Source organism: Eumetopias jubatus, unplaced genomic scaffold (genome assembly GCF_037043125.1).
Source record: "Eumetopias jubatus isolate StellerSeaLion01/CBP00866 unplaced genomic scaffold, mEumJub1_p1.0 scaffold_10, whole genome shotgun sequence".
Lineage (NCBI taxonomy): Eukaryota > Metazoa > Chordata > Mammalia > Carnivora > Otariidae > Eumetopias > Eumetopias jubatus.
This window is the reverse complement of record NW_028274816.1, coordinates 107,279,156-107,303,189: the sequence shown is the minus strand read 5'-3', so window position 1 is coordinate 107,303,189 and position 24,034 is coordinate 107,279,156. Positions and strand designations below refer to the sequence as shown.

General features: G+C 49.7%; 2 non-coding genes and 1 pseudogene across 2 annotated transcripts; 1 reads left to right on the top strand and 2 right to left on the bottom strand.

Annotated features, from left to right (window-relative positions):
• Positions 1-16,602: 16,602 nt before the first annotated feature.
• On the bottom strand, positions 16,603-16,670 carry LOC114201188 (small nucleolar RNA U2-30). Its single transcript, XR_003607599.1, has one exon. It is a non-coding gene; the product is annotated as a small nucleolar RNA U2-30 (small nucleolar RNA).
• Positions 16,671-16,820: 150 nt separating this feature from the next.
• Positions 16,821-16,900, bottom strand: LOC114201184 (small nucleolar RNA U2-19). Its single transcript, XR_003607597.1, has one exon. It is a non-coding gene; the product is annotated as a small nucleolar RNA U2-19 (small nucleolar RNA).
• Positions 16,901-22,874: 5,974 nt separating this feature from the next.
• LOC114201142 (small nuclear ribonucleoprotein G pseudogene) lies at positions 22,875-23,105 on the top strand (annotated as a pseudogene).
• The last annotated feature ends 929 nt before the right edge of the window (positions 23,106-24,034 follow it).

Genomic DNA, 24,034 nt, shown 5'->3' with positions numbered 1-24,034 from the left:
ATCCATAATGACTTATGGCCGTGGGGCTGGATCTTTCTTTTCAAAGTCCGAGGAATGCTGTTCTGCTCCAGCCCCGCTCTGCCTACAGGGAGGGACAGTGTTGTGTTGGCTAAGCGTGTCCCTTACTGCGGTGCGCTGTGTGATCTTAGTCAAGAAACTCACCCTCTCTCTGCCTCTTAGACTCTCTGTGGAGGGGGTTGGGGGTGGAGAACACCACGTCCTTTGTCACAGGGGGTCATCGTGAGGATGACATAAACTGCCCAGTGTTGGCATGCAGTGATGGTAAATACATGTTAGCTTAATCATAACAAGCAATAAATGTTTAACTCCCAGCAGAGGAAAGGGGCCCAAAGCTCCTTCTCTGCATTTCACGTTGAGGCTGGGTGAGGTGCCCAGGAGTGAAGGGCCTTGCTTCCGTCTGAGACCCTCTCTCTGGATAGGTCACTGCAGTGCAGCCCCCTCTGCTGTGCATGAAGTGAGTCTGGGCCCCACCCAAGAGCCAGGTAAGAGAGGGCAGGGCCAGTGACCTGCCTCAGAGAGTGACCTGGTGTCGTTGACCACTCTTCCTAGAGAGCCACAGGGGACCGGTTGTGGCCGTGGTGCTGGGACCAGAGATTTGAGCGAGTCTCTCGGTTCCCGGTCTGTCCCCCGCTTCTGCTCTCCCACTGCCGGCTGAGCCCTGCCTCGGTTGGCTTCCTGGTGGGTGCCCACCTCTCCCTCGGGCTCAGAGCCCAGGCGGGCTACGCCTGTGCTTGTCACGGGTGTCTCCCCTGTCACCGCCTTCCTGCACAGTGGCTCCCCCACCTGCCTTGCAGTGGGTGCTCTCTGTGTCCTGCCAGCCACCCAGCAGCCCCCTGCGGCCCACTGCTCGCCCTTCTTCCCCTGCGTGGGCAGTTGTCCCCACCTAGAATGCCTGCCCCCAGGCCCCTCCCTGAAACCTAAGACATTCTCACACATTCTTCAAGGCTCAGCTCAAACACCATCTCCTCCAGAAAGCCTTCCAGGATTCAGATCTTCACACCCAGGCCTTTCCTCTGGGCCTCTCGGCTGGCCCTGGGCCATTCTCCCTAGAAGATGTGTATACATGTTCTAGTGTTCCCACCAGGCTGAGGGGGCTGGCCCAGTTCTGATTCATCTTTCATTTCCCCATGACGCTTTGTTCCAAGTAAACACTGACTCTGTTGTCACTGAATTGAAACTGGTTGGGGGCCTCCCAGGTTCAGGGGCCAGATTTCTCTGAGGGGATAAGGAATGAATTCTCAAAATCCTTGGTGGGGGGGGCTCTCATTTTGGGGAAGGGGTTGTCCCAGGCTCACTGGGCTTCTCATCTCCACCGGCTGTGTGTTTTGGGGGAATCCATCTCTTCTGCTTCCCGCCCCCGCTCAAGTGGACACATACCCTCTAAGTGAGTAAGATGTCTCCCTAGGGATCGAGCAACTCCTACGGGGCGAGCTGCAAGGAATGCTTGGCTCACTGTCCACCTTCCAGGAGGAGGCAGGATGGCACGTTGGGTTGCCAACAGGAATTCTTGGCCATGGGACCAGGATCTGAGCCTCCTTCCCAGCATTGCTTTGGAAACTGAAGTCCACCAGTCCCTCACTCATTCTCGGGGTGATGGGCACAGAGTGGGGAGGTGACTTCTAGAGTTGATCCCAAATCTAAGCCACCAACCTGTGGGTCAGGAGGGTGGAGGGAGGCGGGCCACCTGACAGTTAACGCTGCAGGGAGCTTATTATCCTAATGAGCGGCTGGAGGAGCTCCACTAACCCTCACCTTCCCAGAGGCTTAGCGAAGACAAAAAACGGCAGTTGGGAGCCATTATCCTTCCAAAGTGTAGGTTTCCGGGGCACAGCCAGGGGTGGAGAGAGAGAGAAACACCTCCAAGAGGTGGGGAGAGAGTCGGGGCAGGGGTGGGGGGCTGGGGGGGAGAGGGTGATCTAGCGGGCTGGCAGCTGGAGCAGAGCCGCTGAGACCCAGGTGGGAGGGGCTGAGGCCAGACCAGGCTGAAGGTCTTGAGACACCCCACCCCCTGCCAGCCCTGGTCCCCTCTCTCTGGGGCTCCTTCTCCCCAAGGCTTCCCTGCCCCTCCCCTTCTCGGCAGCCCCACTCCCACCCCCAGCCTTGTGTTGACTGTAGCCAGAGGGAAAAAAAGAGGTTGGGAATCCCCTAGTATCTCCTACTTTCTAGCTCTGCTCTAGTTGACCCCTTGAAAGAGGACCCTCCTGCACCCCGTTTGTGGGTGCCTTTGTGTCAGATCCAGATGTTACGGGGGATTGTAGTCAGACTTCCGAAGAACTTCCCAGTCCCAAAGAAGCTGGGAGTTCCGGCGGCCAGGGGAAAGAGGAGCCCCTCTGCAGGCTGGGCGGATTGTCGGGAGAGCCTCTCATGGGTCTGGGGGCTCAGGCTGAAGTGCAGAGAAGGCACAGCTTGAGGCACCCCTGAAGTGGATCACTTCTTAAGGACCCAGGGGTCAGGCAAAGAATGAGGGCGAGCAGAGGGGCGGGAGAAGCGAGGTGGGCAGAGATCACATTCTTCCGCAAACCCTAGTTCCTCTCAGGAGCCACATCATCTGGCCCCCGGCCCAGGACAGACTTGGCCCCAGTGGTGTGAGCGCACCCATGTGTGGGCGCGTGCAGTGGGTCTGCCTATGTGTACAACATGCACGTGCACGCGTGTATGCACACCTCCCCGCCTCCCCTGCTGATGTGGTAGCCCCCCTCCCTGCCTTATCACCAGGCCAGCCATTCCGGGGTGGCCTCCAGGATCCCCCTCACCCCAGTGGCCCTGTTAGCACCTCCTCCCTCCCTTGTTAGCGCCTCCCAGCCCCTCTTCCGCCTGCGGCCCCTGCCATCCCTGGAGAGAGGCCCCATGGCTTCCAGCCCAGTTCTCGCCTTCCCACTTCTCTTGGGCGGCTATTTCCCTTCTTCTCCCAACGCCGAAGGCCCCTGCCCTCTCCATCCTCTCTCATCCACACGGAGAGGCCCCGTCCCTGAACAGGGGAGCCTGGGGGATGAAGTCAGGGCCCCGACAGTGGAGGCCGCCCGCCTCCTCCAGGCTGTGGCACCCCAGGAGTCTGGTGGCTGGTGCTGACTGCTGGGTGCGAAGGGGCAAGTTTGGGAGGGAGCCCGGTTCTAGGGGCCAACGCTAAGCCCGGGTGCCCGTGGTGCCCCCCTCCCCAGGGCCAATGCCCAGCCTGTCTGCAGCACTGGGGGAGGCGGAGAGGGGGTAGGAGCGTCGTCCTCCTCGGCCCCGGGGCTCCGGGCCGGCTGTGGCCCAGCTGAGCCTGGGCTGCTGAGTGGGACAGGGTGGTCCTATGCCCGGAGCCAGGCTGTCAGGCCGCCAGGACTGCAGGTTTCCTCTACTGAAGGGCCCCTTCCTGGCCGGCTTTGATGTGTCTCCGAGGTTAGCGAAGGATGTTTGGCTTCAGGGCCCCAAGCCAGGATAAACTCCCTCTGCCTGCTGGGCCAAACCACTGCCTCCTCACTGCCCGGCTCGCCTGCCTCCCCCAGCCTGGGGCCTGGCCTCCTCCAAGGCCAGCGCCGCCCTGCCTGCCCAGTGTGGTGGGCACCAAGGGGCCGAGGGGCCTGCCGCCTGGGAGAGAGCCGGTGGTCAGTGCATGTCCCCGTTGCAGAGACTGGCACTGGGGGGTCTTGCCTGCCTGCTAGGTGATCAGGCCCGGCCCAGGTGAGGATGGGGGGGCTGGACCCCAGCTTCTGTGAGGGGTGGGAGTGAAATGCAGTTTGGGGGCGGGGTGTCCGCGTGGAGCTGGCTGCACAGGCTTCAGCGCTTCCAGATGTGCTGAGGCTCCAGATGTGGAGATGACTCAGCCCGGAATGGGGAGGGGTGGGCGGTCCATGCGGTGGTGGGGGGGATGACAAGCAGGGGGCAGTGAGGCCCCCCCAGCAACTGCCAGTTCCTGCTCCCCTTCCTCTGGAGCCCCCAGACCCGGCTCTGGAGCTGCCTGGTGTGCAACCTGTGTGCAGATGGCGAGAGGAGAGACCTCCAGCTAGGAGGTCGCCCAGAGACCCAGAGACAGAGGCAGAAGGGCGGGGGTGGGCAGTCAGTAGGGAGGGGGTGGGTAGAGGAGGTGGGGGGAAGGAGAGAGATGGGGGAGAGGCAGGGAGAAGCTCAGGACTGAAATGTTAGACCCCTCTTGGCTCATCTGGGGGTGTGGTGCTGGGAGGAGGTGTGTGTGTGTGTGATCTCGCTGCTGGAGTGTAGGTTCTATGAGGGGTAGGGGGTATCGGGGTGAGCATCACGCGTCTGACACCCGTAAGCTGTATTTGTGAGCTGAGTATTAGAAGATCCTGTGCATGCCGAGTGCGGTGGGCTATGGGGCCTGGTCTCTATGGTCTGTGTGATGGAGAGAGAATGGAGATGGTATCTGTGTGGTGACTGGCAGGGCGGGGGACTGGGACGGTGTGTGCTTAAGTGAAGCTCCACGTGCCTTTGGGTGTGGTGGGTCAGTCCCTCGGAGCTGGGGAGTCAAGAGGCGTCCAGGCACACTGGAGCAGGGTTCCAGAGTCCTGGGGCTTCCTCCACCTCCTCCGGCCTCCCCACTCCCTGGCCCTCCCCCTGGCCAGTGAGACCATCTCTTGCAGCGCTGAGGGGCTGCTGAGCTTTGGGGGGGCTAGCGCCCCAGATTTGCCGCTGTGCTGATGTGCCTCCCTGCACCCCCCTCCCCAGCTCCGCAGCGCTGGCCTCCTTTCTGGCCTCCAGGTGGGTCGCTGGCCGTGCCTCTGGCCACTGCCTGGAGAGCCCCACCTGTGTCAGCTGCCCATGCCAGGGTAAACAGGGCACTAAGTGTCTGGGCACTGCCTCTCCGCTCCAGGCTCTGCTGAGGGTTGGGTTGCCTCCTCCAGCTGAACGGCAGGTCCGATGCCCCAGGCCCTGTAAACAGGGTGCTCTGGGCAGGTCGGTGTTAAGGGGGCCTGGTGAGCGGCCGGATAATCAAGTTTAATAGCGAGACGACATGTTAGCCCCTATAAGGCGGGTGGGGGGGGGTGGCTGTAGTAACCGGCACCCACCACGCTGCGGGAGTCCTCACCCCTCGCAGGCAGCATTGGTGGAATCTTCTATTCCCAACCCCCTCCCTCGCCTACCCGCTCCTCTAGGATCTCAGCACAGTTCTTGGCACCCACTTTATTTGTGAGTGCAAATATCCCCTCAGGGGTGGCCCCCTGGCCCGCTCCTTTTATGCTGTCCTGTTTGCTCTCTTCTCAGTCCGTGGGCGAGCCCTGTCCCCTAAATCACAGGCGTGAGGTGTGAACTTGGATGTGTACCTGATCCTCCCGACACAGCCATACCATACCCACGGCCCGATCCCCGGGCCATCTCACTCTCTCCTCCTGGGACTCAGGCCTGCAAGCCAGCTCCTCTGGGGCGGGTTCTCCTGGCCTCCCCACTTCTTTACCCCCCTCAGCCCCCTCATTCAGCACCCATCCCCTCCCCTCCTCTGGGGCTGAGGCTAAGGGTGAGAGGGGGCACTTCTGTACCTGTCCCACCTTCGGAACTCACTGCTGCCCCCACCTGCAGGGCAATGGAGAGGCAGGAGAAGCCTCGCCCCCACGAAGCCCTTTGAGGGGCAGGCAGTAGGGATGGAGGGGAGGGGACCCAGGGCAGGGGTGGGGCAGGGAGGAACAGCAGGAGAGTCTCCCTCCTGGGGCAGCTTGGAGGCCCTTCACCCACCCTCCTGGAGAGCAGGGCAGAGGGGCCCAGGGGGCAGGGGCCAGGCGTCCAGGCCCACAGGGGCCATGCAGTAGAGGCCGGGTGCTCCCGGGGCCCGCCCTGTCCTCCCAGCCTCCGTGTTGTCACGCACCTTGGTGTTTCTGGGTCTGTGTCTTTCCTTCCTTCTGTTCCTCTGTGTGTGCACATCTCTCCCTATCTCCCACTTTCTTCTTGAGTTCCTTTTCTCTTGCCTTTTCCCTTCCCTCCCTTCTCTGTACTCCTTGAGGGGCGCAGCTCCAATCCGGAGCTGGGTTCCCAGAATGGAAGGTGGCTTTTTCAGGGAGGTCCTTGGCCTGGCCCTGTGGTCTCAAAATAACCATGTCCAGCTTCCCACTTTCTTTGCCCAGCCCCCCCCCCCCCACGGGATCCCCCTGTGCTTGGGGTCCTTGGAGCCATAGCAGTCTTGCCCTTGCCAGGTTGGGGTGGGGGAAGGGGCTGCCCATCTTCAGAACTGCTCATTTGGCAAACCAGACGGTGAAGGCACCTCTCTCTCTCTCTCTCTCTTTCTCTCTCTCTCATTCCTGAGAAACCTGCATTCGGGGAGAGTGCAGTCTAGGCCCCATTCCTGGGTGACCAGATGCCCAGTGTGCCCAAGATCCAGATCTATGTCCCTGCCTGGGTGTAATTGTTAGCAGCACCCCCAAAGTATCCTGACAGGGACTATAAATGATATCCCCATGCCCGGTGAGACCCTGGGGAGTCTCACAGCCTTCCCCACCCACTTCAACCTCCTGGGAGAGCTGTGTAGCCTGCTTGGGCCTCACCCACCCAAGGACAGCAGGGCCAGACAGCAAAGAAGGGAGCTGTATAAATAGCCATTTTGGGGGGAGGCTCCCCAGCATTGGGCAGGGTGGATCTACTTGCTGGAGAGTGAAGAAGGAGAGTTGTGGTTGCCCCCAGGCAGCATGTAATTTAAGATTTATTTTGGGGCACTCTCTCCAGCTTGGGTGGGGCTGAGGTTAATTTAAGGGTTTAATGGGGTGGGGGCTTAGAGGGGAGGTGGGGAGAGAAGCCTTCCCCCTCAGGCCTGTCTGGGAACGGGGGCCCCTTTCCAAGATTGCCGCCACCCTCGGATCCTGGGTCCGCCTGCGGAGCCCTCCCTGGACCCCCTGCACCTGCTAGCCAGGGCTCGGGCCCGTGGGTCTCAGCCCTCCTCGAGCCACCAGGCACCTAGCGCAGGGCAGCTGAAGGAAGAAGGAAGGGGTGATGGCAGCAGCTAGCACGTGAGTGCTGCCTGCCGGAGAGGGCCCTGCTGGGGGATCGTGGGGCTGGGGAAGCAGTCGTTCCCCTGGAGGCTCTCTGCCGGCTCTCTGCCGGCTCAGCTCCTGCTCCCTGATCCTCCCTTCTCTGTCCTTCCTCAGGGGTGCGGGGCTCCCGATGTGATGGAGGAGACACAGGCTCTGCCCGCACGGAGCCCTGGGTCACAGGCTCAACTCTCAGTGGCCCGTCATTATTGTCTTTGCAGCCCCTATCATGATCTTCATTTTTAGTCTGTATTTGTTTATGGCTTTAGAGTCTGGGTCTCGTCCTGGAACTTAAACTCTGGGACGGCGGGGACTTTATTCTGGCCCTCCCAGGGTCTTCAGTACTTGCCTGGCACTGCGTAGGAGCACAACAACTATTTCCCGAATGGATGGAGGGATGGGTGAGAAGGGAGACAGCGCCAGTTCAGAGAGCCCCAGGTCAAGAGGCAGCGGTGGGCACGGTCGGAGGTCTCCCTTGGTACCCCCACCCCTGTGCTCTGGCCCCTTCACCTCGCAGCCTCCTGCCTCCTCTTTGGGGCCAGCAGTCACCCTGAGCTACGGGCTGCCGTGCAAACGTGGGCCCCTTTCCACGTGCGCGCCCTTTCTCAGCCTCCCTCCTCCTGTGGTTCCTTTTGCTGCCATGGCCACTTGATCAAATCATGCTAGTCCTTTCAGGACCCGGGCAGAGTCAGTCACCTTTTCTGTGAAGTCTGCTAGGGTTCCTCCGCTGGATCCAAACCCCCATAGCTTGTGCTCTGCGCCTCACCTCTCAGTCTGCATGGGCCCGCTGGGGTTATCCCTTCTCTCTCCTTTAGGCCAGACGTCCCTGGGGGCCAGGCTGGCCTGGAGCTGTCCTGGAGCCTGGCAGCCCACCAGGATTTAATCTAGGACACCCAGGAGGCCAGAGGTGGGGTGTGTGCTCCCCTCCGGCCCAGCTTCTGGATCTGGGTGATTCTCTGGTGAGAGGTGTACGTGATGGTGTATACTGTTATTATTGGTGGTGGTGGTGGTGGGTGATTTCAGGAACCAGGGATGGCAGCCATGACCCAAGTGGGGAAGGAGGGGCATGGAGTTCCTCTTAGAAAGATGTGGAGCCTTGGGTCAGAGAGAAGGAGTGAGGTGGAAGAGGGCACCTGGGGAAGAGTGAGGGGCATTGAAGGGTGGGGTAGGCTGGGTGACGGAGAGGATGGGGGATCTGGAAACAGAGAGTTGGGGAGGCTGGGGTCAGGGAGAAGGTATGACCAAGGCTCTGAAAAGGGCAAAAGCTTCTTGGTCCCTAGACCACGTGTCCCTTCTTGGGCTTCAGCCTGCTTTACCTCTGTGGCCGTTGACATTGTTGGCCTTTAAGAAGACCTCCTCCTTTCAGGACTTTGGGGGCCCTCTCCTCTCCTGGTTTCCCGCCTCCCTCTCTGGCTACTCCTTCTCCAGCTCCTCAGCAGACTCCGTCTTCTCTCTCTTCCCTTGGGCTTGGGCCTGGCCTCCTCTCTGCACTCTCCAGGGGCCCTTCACACCTCCAGCCTGCCTGGTGGGCAGCCCCACTTGGATGCTGTGCAGGTGTATCCAAGTCCCCGCGTTGGGCAGAAAACCGCCCAGCCAGATGTTCAAACCAGAAAGCCAGGAGCCAGCCCTTATCCCTCTGCCCATCTGTCACCAAGTCCTGTGACTTATGTCTCCTAAATCTCCATCAATCTGGCTTCCTCTTTCCACCTTGCCGCCACCGGCCTGGGCCTGGCCGCTGTCACCTCCCACCTGGCCCTCTGCTGGCAGCCTCCTAGGGACCGTCTCTCCTCCATTCCAATCACTTTTCAGCCAGTCCTCCTAAAATCTTCCTGGAATGCACATTTGATCATGTCATCTGACCCCCCGCCACCCTAAGCACTCCTGCATCTCCCTCCTCCCCTGCCCTGCACCCTCCCCCCGCCCCCGCCTTCCGCCTGCAGCCTCTACACCTGCAGCTTCTGTACTGGGTTCTCTCTCATCCTGCGCCCTTGCAGGGGCTGCTTCCGAGGCCAGCCACGCTCCCCCTCAGGGCTCCAATCTGGGAAGTCTTTCCTGATGCTCTGCTCCCCGAGCTCAGGTCAGGACTTCTCTCCCAGGGGCTGCTGCAGCGTGGAGCTCCCCCGCTCCCAACACACTGCATTGAGTGCATGGCACTGCACTTCACTCCTTGCTTCTGGAAGCTCTCCTGGGGCAGAGACCATCACTGCCCACGACAAGGCTGGGCACAGGCTTGTGGAGGCCCAGGAATTGCTTGTCAGTGGGACATTCATTCGGGGGAGGCTGACAGGGCAAGAAGGACGAAGACAGAGGGCTTCCTCCCAGAGCGGGGCCATGAGGCGGTGGGGTGGGGGAGCTCCCAGGGCCTGGCGACCAGCAGGAGGCCTTGGTTGGGGTGCTGGCCCTGGAGTCCAAGGGGAGGCTGCCCTGGGACTGTGCTGCTTGTCCTGTGGAAACGGACCTCCTGGGGAGACATGAGACTCAGCAGAGGGCTCCCGCTCTAGGCCTCTGCTGCCCAGGATGGGCCGAGGCTGCCCACCTCACCCAGCAGCATCTTCAGCGTGGAGTCCGAACAAACTGGCCACACACAGATATGCCCAGTGTCTCCTCCTATTTTGAGACCAGGTCCCGGGGTGGGGGGAGATGCTGCTCCCAGGCGTCGTGGACAGTCCCAAGTGGAGATCTTTTCTGAGAACTTGTAGAAAAATTCAGGGGCCATTTTACTCCCTACCCTATACGATGTTCTTGTATGTTTTAATATGAAAATAATGCTTTAAATCACTTACCATTGCCGGGGGAAATGGACACTCTGGGGAGATGAGGCAAATGATCAGGCCTGAGCTGTTCTTGCCCTCTGTGTGGGTTTGGCAAGAGTGCAGACCAGGAGCTGCAGCCTGGGTCCTAAGCCCTGCTCTGCACGCACTGAGCATGTCTGCAGCTTTCACACAGTGGGCGGTGGGCCGATCATGCGTTGGCTGAAGACCGTGGCCACCATTCAGTGGAGCAGTGGGTGTGAAGACCCAGTGATTCACACATGGAACCTTGGGTGCCAGGCTGGCCCTCTCCAGGCCACCTCAGGACCGGCAGAAGCAGAAGGGCGCATGTAAGCCCGTGCCCCTGGCCTGCCCCCCACCCCAGCTTCCGGGGAGCAGGCTGGGGGCTGGGGGTCCAGGCAGCGGCCGCCCTCTCGCCGGCTGGAGGAAAGGGTGAGCTCACCCTCTGGCCCAGGCAGAAGAGAGCGAGCGGGTAGGAGAATAATTAAAATGCCAGAGGTTAGGAGGTGAAGTTACAATGGAAAGAATGAAGCCCAGCTCTGCCGCCACTCGCTGCCGGCCCTCCCGCCCCGCTCCCTCTGCCAAGCCCACATTTGATTTTTATTTCGGGAGCCGCCAGCGCAGCACTTGGGGGGAGCTGAGAAACCTCACTCCTGCGGGCCCTGCCACGTCTGGAGCTGGGGCCCATGCAGGGGAGGGCTCCTGGGGCCCCGAGGAAGAGCCTGGAGGACCCTCACCCCCAGGACCCACCAGGCACAGGGGAGGGCGGCAAGTAGGGCAGGAGTGGGACTGGGAGGCAAGGAGTGGAGACCCTGAAAGAGTGAAGGATATTCCTTCCTGTTTTCATTGGCCTTTGCCCCTTCACTTCACTCATTTGCAACTGAGGGAGAGAAAAATCCTCCAGCCTCTAGCCTGCCCCCCTCCTTGTTCCAACTTTTGCCCCCCACCCCAACTCTGGGGATGTCCAATCTCTTGACATGTAAATAGATATGGACGGGCTCTCCCTCCCACCTTATTCCTCATGACTTGCTGTGTGATCCTGGGGAAGTTACTATCCCTCTCTGGACCTCAGTTTCATCTGTGAAATGGGAAGGTAGGTAAGATAAGCAGGTTGGTGTCCAGAGGCCCAGGCACTGTCTTCCGCAGGCCATCCTCTCCTGGGCCCATCTCATCTGCCCCCTCCAGGGACTGGGGAAGCGGGGAAGCTGCTGGCCCATCCTCTGAAGAGCACTGAGCCCCTTCTTCCTGTAGACGGGAGCCTCGGGGGCCAACTCACATTTTCCTGCTCTCGGCTTTCTCTACCACCCGTAATACACTCCAGATGGTTTCTCCATCCGAAAGCCGAAAGCCGAGGCAGCAGATTCCAGAGGGAAAGTGGTTGGGCTCCTCTCTGGGCTCCTCTTTCCATCAGGCTGGAGAGGGGGCCTGGGTGAGGGACTGGGGTGACTGGAAAAATGGAGTGGGGAGTGGGGGTGGCACTAGCTCCACAAGAGGAGGGTGGGAGATCTCCCCAGGCTCCTCTCTGCCAGATAAGGCGCTGGGGTCAGTGGGAGAGACTGCGAGGCTGCGCGGAGGCTGGGGCGCGGCCCAAAGCACCTCGTGGCTTCCCGCAGGTTCTTTCCCCCACGGGGCAGCCCACCAAGAGCTGTTCAGGGGGCTCTGGGCCCCGGGGAGGAAGGCTTTCCAGGGTTTCCAGTGCTGGGGAAAGAACACCATCCAATGAGCCAGACACAATCCTGACTCTGCCCATTCAAGGCCCTGCAAACCTTGACTTTCTAGAGCCTCCGTTTCCTCCCCTATAAAATGGGGATGACTAATGCTGCTTGGCGTGGTCGTGGAGGTGACATGGCTCATGGACAGAAAGGCTTCCCAAGTCTCCAGGTGTCCAGACATGCCCAGGGGCTGCCTGGGGGACCCTGTGAGCACACAGCTTGCCTCCCCCTTAGGAAAAAGCCCTGGACTATCCTGACCAGGCGCCCTCTTGCTGCAGCTTCCCAGTGGTTCCTTCTAGGACCCCAAGGGGACTTTAAGTCACCCTTTGGAGGCTGTTTTGGCGATAAGCCTGGGAAGAGGGTGCCATGGGCCTGAGGCTGAACCCAAGCCAGGGCTGGCCTCTTCCCAGGCCCCGCCCCCTCCACCTCAGCCTTGTAGGACTGAAGCCTGGGCCTGGAGAGCCACGTAGAACAAGGGGGCTGAGAAGGGGGGCAGTGTCTCCCAGCCAGGCCCCGCCTGCCCCTCAATGTCCCAGCCACGCTCTAGCCTTCTCCTCTCCGCCTCAGCTGTACCAAGGGGAGTGCTTCGATTTTTCCACCAGAAGAGCCAAGAGCAAAATGGGAAACAAATCCAGCCTGGTCCCCCTGCCTGACCCGTGGGGGATGGAGGGAGGCCGAGAGAAAGCCCCCAGCCCCCTCCCAACCGCCACTCCTATCTCCCCACCCAGGACACTGGGCTGCTCCAGGATCCTGGGGCCAAAGGCCTAACTGAGGAGGGGAGGGGAGAGGTGGGGAGGGACCCTCACTTCCCCACACCCACCATGAGGCAGAAAGTCGGGCTCACACTCTCACTGACCGCCCCCCGCCCCCCGCCCTGGAAGAGAATGAGAAAAGAGGCCACCTCTTCACTTCCCACTCTGAGGCTCTACGTTGAGACAAGCATCAGAGGGGAAGGGACAGTTACTGCTCTCAGGTGCTCCCTGTCTAGACAAAGAGATGGGACCTCCAAGCCCCCCTTCCAATTAATAACCTCCCCCAGGCTCTTCCCCTCATTGAGCTCCCTCCTGCCCCCAAGCTCCCCTCCCTCCCTGACACCCCCCTCACTGAGTCGCTCTCCCCCCACTGCATCCTGTTCCCTCTCCCTCCTTCCCCCACCCTGGGCTACCCTTCTCTGCAGTGAGCTCACCTCAGCCACTCCAGGAAACAGCAGCCGCACAGAGATGCACAGAGATGCAGGCAAGGTCCCAGCCAAAGTCGTGGACACCTGGCAGGCCTGAGCCTTTCCTCTCCTCACCCTATGAGGTGGTCCCCTCTCCTGGCCAAAGCCTGCCAGGGGCTCAGGGCCCCGCACTCCTGCCCCCACTCCCCTCCCTGATTCTCCGGGTGCTGCCCACATCTCCCACTGGACGGGCCTCCTTCCCATCTGCCCACAGACACAGGGTAGTGTCCCTCACCACCCTGCGCTCCTGAAGCCCCGCATCACCTTCTGGCCCTCTCCTCCCTTGTCAGCACACTTCTTCTAAGGGCTGTCTCGGTGGCCAGTGAGCTCACTCCTCAACCTGCTCCCATCTGGCTTACCTTTGGGAACCTGGAAGGGATTCTGTCTGCAAAAGGAAATGAAGTTCTCTGTGGAAGAAGATGACATCAGCCGGAGCCTCTACAACCTGTCACACACAACGTCCACCTCTCGATAAAAGACTGCCAGGAGGCTGTCTTCTTCCTCCTCCTACTTCTCCCTGCTCTCCTCTTTCTCTTCCTCTTCCCTTCGGCTCCCTTCCCTTCAAGAACAATTCTGTCCAGAAGACTTTAGATAGGCCAAGCAAGGTAGATGTCCCTGGGGGTGGGAGTGGGGATGGGGAATGCAGTGGTCCAACAATGGTTTTGGAGCTCAGGTGAAGTAAGGAGGGCTTCTCTGCTTGTGGGGACAGCCAGAGCAGGACCAGCAGTGAGGCAGGGGGGAGAGAGAGAGAGAGAGAGAAAGAGAGAGAGAGAGAGAGAGAAAGAGAGAGAGAGAAAGAGAGAGAGAGAGACAGAAAGAGAGAGAGAGAGAGAGAAAGAGAGAAAGAGAGAGAGAGAGAAAGAAGAGAGTCAAAGCCCAGTCATGCAAGCAGATAGCCTCACCCAAATGTCAGAGCTCAAGCAGAAAAAGGAAGGCATCCAAGGAGGAAGGCAACCTGGAGTGAGATGTTAAAGCCCAAACAAGATAAGGAAGATATCCACGTGGGGACCAGCTCTGTGAGGGAGATTGGTTGGACCCTGAAGGGGCATTTGACCAAGGTAGTGGCCAAGCACAGAGAAGGGGTGTCCACAGGGGATGAGAAGGGCATCCTTGAAAAGGGGGGTGGGCAGGGCATCCAAAGGGTGTGGGATGTCAGAGCCTGTTGAGGTGAAGATCACGTCCATGTCGGGGAGAGGGTGCTGGTGGTGGCCTGGGGCAGAGTGTTGGAGCCCAGGAGGGCTCGGGAGGGGTCCACATAAGGAGCAGGGGCAATGGGCCATTGGTTACCCATAGTGGGCCAATCCAATAAGGAAATCTATTGAGGGAATGAACCAGGTTTCTCAATGTTGGCAAAGGATGTTAGAAATATAGGAAGGGAGAAAACTAGAATGAACCCTACGATGTAGTGTAGAATGATGTAAGTGTATATAGGTGTTTATGTTTTGTGTATGTGTCAATGCATGTATCTTTACGTATATACATGCATATATTCCCTAGCTTCACCCACTGAGAGGGCTTGGGAGCAGTGACATCTTAATAATAAGGAGCATAGAGTGAAATAAGTCAATCAGAGAAAGACATGTATCACATGACCTCACTGATATGAGGAATTCTTAATCTCAGGAAAGAAACTGAGTGTTACTGGAGTGGTTGGGGGTGGGAGGGATGGGGTGGCTGGGTGATAGACATTGGGGAGGGTATGTGCTACGGTGAGCGCCGTGAATTGTGCAAGACTGTTGAATCACAGATCTGTACTTCTGAAACAAATAACACAACATATTTTAAGAAAAAAGAAAAAGAAGAAGATAACAGGAGAGGAAGAAAAGGGGAGTATGTCAGAGGGGGAGACGAACCATGAGAGATGATGGACTCTGAAAAACAAACTGAGGGTTCTAGAGGGGAGGGGGGTAGGGGGATGGGTTAGCCTGGTGATGGGTATTGAGGAGGGCACGTTCTGCATGGAGCACTGGGTGTTATGAACAAACAATGAATCATGGAACACTGCACCAAAAACTAATGATGTAATATATGGTGATTAACATAACAATAAAAAAATTAAAAAAAAATAATAAGGAGCATAGCTAGCAGCCGAGTCTTAATTTCTTTCCTTTTTTTTTAACTGAAGTATAGTTGACACACAAAGTTAACATTAGTTTCAGGTGTACAGCACAGTGATTCGACAACTCTATACATTATGCTATGCTCAAGTCTTGGTTTCTAAATACCACGGTCCACCAGAAGAAACCAGGACTCCTTTCAGGAAATGGCTGATTACAGGGCCGGGGCAAGGAAAGTACAAGACAAGCCTGAATCATCTCGTGCCAGAAAATAAAGAAGTACTCAGAAATGATTAAATAGAGTTACCATATGACCCAGCAATTCCATTTCTAAGCATATCCAAGAGAAATAAAACCACATGTCCACACAAGGACTTGTGCAGGAATGTTCACAGCAACACTGTTCATAATAGTCAAAAGGTGGGAACAGCTCAGATGCCCAACAACTGATGAAAACAAACAAAACATGGTATATCCAAACAATGGAGTATTATTCAGCCATAAAGAGGAATAGAATAATTATACATGCTACACCTTGGGTGAGCCTTGAAAACATTATGCTAAGTGAAAAAAAGCCAGTCACAAAACACCACATATTGTATGATTCCATTCACAGGAAAGTCCAGAATAGGGAGATGTATAGAGACAGAAAGTAGATTAGTGGTTGCCTAGGGCTGAAGTGGGGACAAGAGCCTACAAGGAAGATAGCTAAAGATTACAAGGTTTACTTTTGAGACAATGAAACTGTTCTAAAATTGATGGTGGTGATGGCGGCACACATCTGTGAATGTACTAAAAACCACTGAATTGTACAGTATGTGAATTATACTCAATAAAGCTCTTCTAAAAATAAGTACTCAAAGAATGATGGAGACATGTCAAAAGAGTACAGAAGCCAGCTGGAAAGGACTTTCATTGGCTGGATCTGGTTCTTTTGAGCATCAGAATAATTAATGATATTAATAGATTCTAACTTATTGAATAAAATGGGAATCCATGACTCCATACTGATATAAATAAATGAATACATGGGAAGTCTGTTGAGGAATGAGATATTTACACATTCTCAAAGTACTTTCCTACAAAATATTTATCAATTGTAAAGGGAAAAGGGTAACTTTACAGTGGAGAAGGCTGGCAGACACCAACTTAATCAAGTAGTCAAAGTGAACATCGCAGTAATGGGACAAATGACAATCATGCACTACCCAATAGGGTGCAATGGGAGAGAGATATAGTATCATTTCTGCGACATTCCTACATGAAATGCTCAACCTGAATTTAATCATGAGGAAACATTGGACAAGTCCAAGTTAAGAGACGGTCTACAAAACAACGGGGACCTATAATCTACAAGAGTGTCATCGAAGTTAAGGAGGGACTGAAACACCATTCCATATTGAAGGAGACTAGAGATATCTGAGAACCACATATAACATGTGATTCTGTCCCAGATCCTTTTGTTACAAGGACATTATTGGGATCACTGGTGAAACGTGAATGGGAGGTGTGGGTTAGATGGTAGTAATGTTCGTGTTAATTTCCTGACTTTGATCATGGCATTGTGGTTATCCAGGAGAATGTCCTTCTTCATAGGAATCACACACTGAAGTGTTTGGGAGATGGTGGCTACTTACTCCCAGATGAGTCAGGGAAATAGTTTTTTTTGTACTATATCAGGGACCATTCTATAAATTTGAGATTGCTTCAAATTAAATAAAATCAATGATCACGTATGTGAAGAAACTGGACTAATGCCTGAAATCTAAGAGAAAAACAGATCATAGAAAATACAACCTCACAGGAGATCCAGATAGTGGAGTTACCAGACGCAGTTTGTTTGTTGTTGTTGTTGTTGTTGTTTTTCAATTCTGAGCTCACATCAATGTAGAAACCTTCACAGTTACAAAGGTCAGTAGTAAAACCTTTCATCATTGCTCAGAACTGATTAGCCTTTTATATACACACATTCCCCCACAATTCTCATTCAACCATCAGCAAGTCCTCAGTTATCCACTGTCATCTTTACAAACACACTCACACCCCACAGACATAAGCCTTATTGTTTTAAATTCCTTTATATATTTGCTTCTCAGAACTCCAGAGATCATGCATTCGGTAGACTGGAAGGTCTTCTGATGCTCAAATTTGGCTATTTTCATAAGACACATTTTTAAAATAAGATTATACTGTGTAACAAAATGGATAAAAAGCTGTAGGGTTTCATAAAAGAATTGGGATTAATGAACAATAAAGAATCAAATGGAATCTTAGAATGGAAAAAATACAATAACTAAAATTAAGAATTTATTACACAGATCTAAAGGCATTGTAGATGGAGCAAAAGAGAGAATTGGTGAGCTGGAAGAGAGTTCAGTAGGAAATACCTAGACTGAAGCACAGACAGAAAATAAAAAGATGGAGAACACAGAAAATAACACTAATGTTATATGCAACACAATAAAAGTTCTAACATATGTTTCTGGAGTACCCAAAAAGGAGAAGAGAGAGATAATGGGGTAGAAATAATATTACTGGCCAAAATATACTAGCTAAAAATACTCTATACTTGACATAAGAATCAAACTAAATAAGGTAATTACAAAGAAACCATACTCAAGCACATTTGTAGCTAACTTGCTAAAAATTAAAAACAGAGATAAATCTTAAGAGGCACATTACTTCAAGGAAACAACCCTAAGACTGACAAATTGAAGAGATGAAACATACACAATCTAAATGTGTTTTGAATATAGTTTGAACAGATGGGATTAACAGCATATGAGACATTGCAGAAGAAGAGATCAGTAGACTTGGAGCCATACGATGACATATCAGTGGAATGTTTCTGAAAGGAAGCACAGAGAGAGAAAAAAAGAAGCACACGGAAAACATAAGAGAACCAGTGACTTATGAGAGGCTATCAAGTGCTCTAACATACTTATAGTGGAAGTCCTGAAAGAGAGGGGAAAATGGAAAAATAGTGACCCCAAATTTTCCAAATCTGACAAAAACTAGAAACAAAGATCCAAGAATCTCAGCACTCACCACAAAATGATAGTGAGGTCCATTATAATCAAGTTGCTGAAAGTCTGTGATAATGAGAAAATCTTAAAAGAAACAAGAGCAGACAAAGGACATTACATACAGAGAGATAAAATTATCACAGCCTTATTGTCAGAGACTACACAAGCCAGAAGACAGTAGACTATAAGTTTTTAAGTTGTGAGTAAAAAAGCTACTATCAACTTAATTTCTAAGCTTAGTGAAAATATCTTAAAAAGGAAGGTGAAATAAAAACTTTTCCACACACATACAAAAGTGAAGGAATTTATCATTAGTCAGCCTGCACTATAACAAAGTTTTATAGGCAGAAGGAACAGGATGCCAGATGGAAATTTGGATCTACACAAAGGAATAAATAGAATCTGAAATGGAAAATATGTGGTTAAATATAAAATATATTTTTCACACTTAAAAATTTGTTTAATAGACAATTGACTATTTAAAAAAAGAATAAAATGTATTGTAGGGTTTATAACATGTAGAAATGAAATGTATAACAACGACACAAAGTGTTAGAGGGGAAAATGGGACTATACTATTTTAAGTTTCTAACTTTTATACAACATGATATAACGTTATTTGAAGGAAAACTGTTATAAGTTAAAGATCCATATTATAAACCTTAGATCAAGTGTTGGCAAAATTTTCCTGTAAAGGGCCAAATAGTGAATATCTTAGATGTCAGAGGCCATACAATCTCTGTTGCAACTAATCAACTCTACAGTTGTCATATAAAAGCAGCCATAGACTATATGTAAATGAGTGAGCAGAGTTGTGTTCCAATAAAACTTTACTTGTGGACTCTGAAGTCTGAATTTCAAACAATTTTCATATATCATAAAATATTATTCTTCTTTTGAATTTTTCAACCTTTGAAAAATGTAAAAACTATTCTTAACAAACTGCCCAGGCAGAAGAACCCCAGATAATTTATGTAGATACTCTGTTCTTAAGGTGATCATAACTCTCCACTCTTTACATGTGGGCTAGGCATGGTGACTTCCCTCCAAACAGTACAATATGGAAAGGGATGAAAGGGTAATGTTAGAGAATCCTGACAAATACTACCTCAGCCAGATGATCAAGACGCATCTAAACAATGATAAGTCATGTTGATAGTATGTACTCTTGATGTGATGTGATTAAATGACACTTCAGGGGTGCCTGGGTGGCTCAATTGGCTAAGCAACTGCCTTCGGCTCAAGTCATGATCCTAGAGTCCTAGGATCGAGTCCCACATCAGGCTCCCTGCTCAGCAGGGAGCCTGCTTCTCCCTCTGACCTTCCCTCCTCTTGTGCTCTCTCTCATTCTCTCTCTCTCTCTCAAATAAATAAATACAATCTTTTTAAAAAAATAAATAAAATGACACTTCACCTGTGTGGTCTTCCTTAAAAAAAACCACAACCCTAGTCAAAGCATGAGAAAAACATCAGACAAATCCAAATAAAAGAATATTATACAAAATATCTGACCAGTACTCTTCAATATTGTCCAAGTTATAAAAAAAATGAATGAATGAAAAAGAAAAAAGAGAAAGAATGAAGAGAAAAAAGAAAAAGGAAAGTCTGAGAAATTGTCACCGCCCAGAGGAGCCTGAGAAAACATGATGATTAAATGTAGTGTGGCATCCGGGATTGGATTCTGGACTGACAAAAAGACATTAGGTAAAAACTAAGGAAATCTCCCAAGTAATCACTGATGGATGAGTGGGTAAACAAAATGTGGAATATACATACAATGGGATATTAATCTAGCTTAAAAAGGAAGGAAATTCTGACACAGCTACAACATGGATGAACCTGGAGGACATTAGGCTAAGTGAAATAAACTGGTCATGAAAAGATAGATACTATGTGGTTCCACTTATATAAGCTATCTAGAGTAGTCAAATTCATACACATAGAAAATAAAATGGTGATTGCTAGGGAATGGAAGAGGGAAAAATGGAGAGATGTTTAATGGGTATAGAGTTTCAGTTTTGCAAGATGAAAAGACTTCTGGAGATTTGTTGCACAATGATGTGAATATACTTAGCACTACTGAACTGAACACTTAAAAATGGCCAACATGGTAAATTTTCTTATGTGTATTTTATTACAATTTTTTTAGGTTTTATTATTTATTTATTTTAGAGAGAGAAAGAGAGAGTGTACAAGCGGGGGGAGGAGCAGAGGGAGGAGAGAGAGAATCCCAAGTAGACTCTGCACTGAGTGTGGAGCCCTATGTGGGGCTCAATCCCACAACTCAGAGATCACGACCTGAGCAAAAATCAAGAGTCAGACACTTAACCAACTGAACCACCCAGGCGCCCCTTATTTTATCACAGTTTTTAAAAACTAAGAAAATCTGAATAAAGCATGGACCTTAGTTAATAATAATGCATCAGTATTGTTCATTAATTGTAACAAATGGACCATACTATAACATAAGATGCTAATAATAGAGGAGACTGAGCACAGGATATATGGAAACTCCATACTTTCTTCACAATTTTCTAAACATCTAAAACTGTTCTAAAAAATAAAGTTTGTTATTAAAAAGAATTATTCCACGGGCCATAAAAAACAGTCCATGGATCATATGCTCCCTTTGCCCTAAAACAACCACTAAAAATATTTAAAAGCAATATAGATATTAAGGCATTTGTAAAGATCAAAAGAATATTTTTAAATAATCAATTAATTTTTAAAAAGGCAAGAAAAGAAGAGAAAAGAAATAAAGAATACATGGGACTCAAAACAAATAACAATGGATGGAACTGGAGGGGATTATGCTAAGTGAAATAAGTCGTCAGAGAAAGACAATTATCATATGCTCTCACTCCTATGTGGAATTTAAGAAACAAAACAGAGGATCATAGGGGAAGGGAGGGAAAAATAAAATAAGATGAACTCAGAGAGGGAGACAAACCATAAGAAATTCTTAACTATAGGAAACAAACAGAGGGTTACTGGAGGGGAGGTGGGTGGGGAGATGGGCTAACTGGATGATGGGCATTAAGGGGGTCATGTGATGTAATGAGCACTGGGTGTTATTTGCAGCTGATGAATCACTGAACTCTACATCTGAAACTAATAATACATTATATATTAATTAATTGAATTTAAATAAAATTTTTAAAAAAGAAAAAATATAACAACATGGTAGATTTAGACCCAACTGATCATTACATCACAGTAAATGATCTAAATACTCCAAGACAGATTATCAGATTGGATCTTTAAAAATCAAGCCCCAACTATATGCTATTTTTAAGACATAAGACTGACATCTAATATTTCCACAAAAATGATGGAAATGAGAAAACAATGAAATCACATATTTGAAGCACTGCAAAATAACTGGCAAACAATTGAAAATATCTTTAAAAGATAAAGATGATTCTCATCTGGCATGTGAGAAGCTTGGAAGTCATAATCCCATCCAAAAAACAACTAAAAAGCTGAACAAACTGAAAAAATCAACAGTTTGTCTCAGATCCATGACGGGGCAAACTCCTGTTCCAATACTGGATAGACAGATAGGCCGATACTGAGAATCACAACCTACCGGAGCAGAAATCTATGCAGGGACCAGTGCCAAGGTGGGAAAACCTGAGCTATAACTGATGAATTTCAAGAGGCTCAGTGTGGAAAGCCTGAAAAGTTAAAAATTTCAGAGGGATCCAGGTATAGAGGAACCTATATACAGGAAACTTCTGTGAATTTTACTTCCAAGAGCTCCAAAAAGGTTCAATCAGAGAAAAATCCCCTAATGTTTCCACGAAGGAGAAGAAAGAAACCATTGTGAAATATCTTGTGTACATTAAAAGAATAATAAAGGAATATGATGAAAAACTCTATGCCCACAAATCTGACAACCTAGATGAAATGGACCAATTTCTTGAAAGACACAATTTGCCAAAACTCACACAAGGAAAAATAGACAATTTGAATGGGCGTATAATTCATAACCTTCCCAAACAGAAAGCACCAGGCCCAGATGGGGTCCCTGGTGAATTCTACCAAGAATTTACAGAAGAAATTATACCCGTTCTCTACAATCTCTTCCAGAAGATAGAAGCAGATGGATTATTTTCTATCTCATTCCATGAGGCCAGCTAAATTATCCTAATAGCAAAACCAAAGACAGTACAAGTAAAGAAATCTAGAGACCAACACCTCTCATGTACACAGATGCAAAAATTCTCAACAAAATAAATCCAATAATAAATCAAATCAAATCAAATCAAAATCAAATCCAATAATATATAAAAAGAATTATGTATCACAACCAAGTGGGATTTATCCCAAGTATGCAAGGCTGGTTGAACATTTGAAAATCAATTAATGTAATCCATAATATCAATGAGCTAAAGAATAAAAATCACATAATCAATAGATGCAGAAAAAACATTTGACAAAATCCAACCCATTTGTGATAAATACTCTCAGCAAACTAGAAATAGAGGGAAACTTCTTCCCTTAGCAATTATAGAAAAGTTAAAGGAAAAAAAAAGAACTTAAACCAATATGAGTGAGATATATATATATATACACACACATATATATACACATATGTATCAGTGATACATACAAATTCATATAGGTAGATAACATATATATATCAATGTGGCCAATAACTTCAGGTTCATGTGCATGGAAAAATTACCAAAATTGACCTTATACTAGGTCACAAAGAAAGTCTTGGAAAATGTCAAAGAATGGAAATCATACAGAGTATGATCTCAGACAACCATGGAATTGGGTTAGAAATCAGTAGCAAAAGGATAACTTGAAAATCTCCAAATGTTTCAACATTAAGCAATACACTTCTAAATAACCTGTTACTCAAAGAAAAAATTATGCTTGATATCAGAAAATATTTTAAATAAATTATAATGAAGTATATTAAAACTTTGGGATGTAGCTAAAACAGTTCTTAGAGGGAAATTTATGGACATACATACACACATTAGAAAAGAAGAAAGTCTGAGAAGTCATTTAAAATAACAAAATAGACACCGGGCCTCCTGGGGGAACATGAGGGACACCACAAATTCCGTTTGGAGGCATCTTTGAGCTCGCCGAGTAGACACCATGAGCAAAGCTCACCCTCTTGAGTTGAAAAAATTTATGGACAAGAAATTATCATTGAAATTAAATGGTGGCAGACATGTCCAAGGAATATTGTGGGGGTTCGATCCATTTATGAATCTTGTGATAGACGAATGTGTGCAGATGGCAACTAGTGGGCAACAGAGCAATATTGGAATGGTGGTAACATGAGGAAATAGTATCATCATGTTAGAAGCCTTGGAGCAAGTATAAACAATGGGTGTGTTCATCAGAAGAAATCAACTGCTTCCACATGTCCCCTCCATAGTACCTGTTTTACCACAATATTAAAATCAGGTCATGTGCATTTTCATATTGAACTTTTTTGTTAAATAAACTTTTATAATAGCCAAAAAATAAATAAAATAAAATAACAAAATAAACCCCCTAACAAAACAAACCTAATAAAATAGAAGGGAGAAACAATAAAGACCAAGAATGATCATGAAAGAAATAAAGGGCACCAATTACCAACATTAAGAGTAAGAGGTCATCACTATAAATCTTACAGACAATTAAAATATTATGAGGATATTTTAATCACTGTATGCCAATAAGCTTGAAAATTTTGATGAAATGGGCAAATTAATTGAAAAACATGACTTACCAATCTTACAGAAGACAACATAAAGAATAGTCCTGTATCTATTAGTGATATTTGTCAGTAATTAAACATTTTCCTACAATGAAAATTGTAAGTCCAGCTGGCTTCACTGGTGAATTTTTCCAAACACTAAAGAAAGAAATTACACCAGTTTTACACAAACTCTTACAGGGGAGAGAGAAGAGAGAGGGAGAGAGAGAGAGAGAGAGAACTGCCTAACTTTTTGGATGAGGGTGACATAATATTGATATTAAAACCCAACTAGGACATTACCAAAAGAATAACTACAGAATAATATCTGTTAAAACATGGATATAAATTCCAAACAAAATAATAGGAATCAAATCCAGTGTTATATAAAAGATGATAATACATCATGACAAATTTGAGTTCATTACGGGAATGTGAGGTTGCCTCTACATTTGATAACGCATTATGTAATTTACCTGCATTAAAAGTATAAAGGAGTAAAGTCATATTTCAATAGATGCGAAAAAACATTCAACATAAAAATTCAACATTTATTCATGATAAAAAT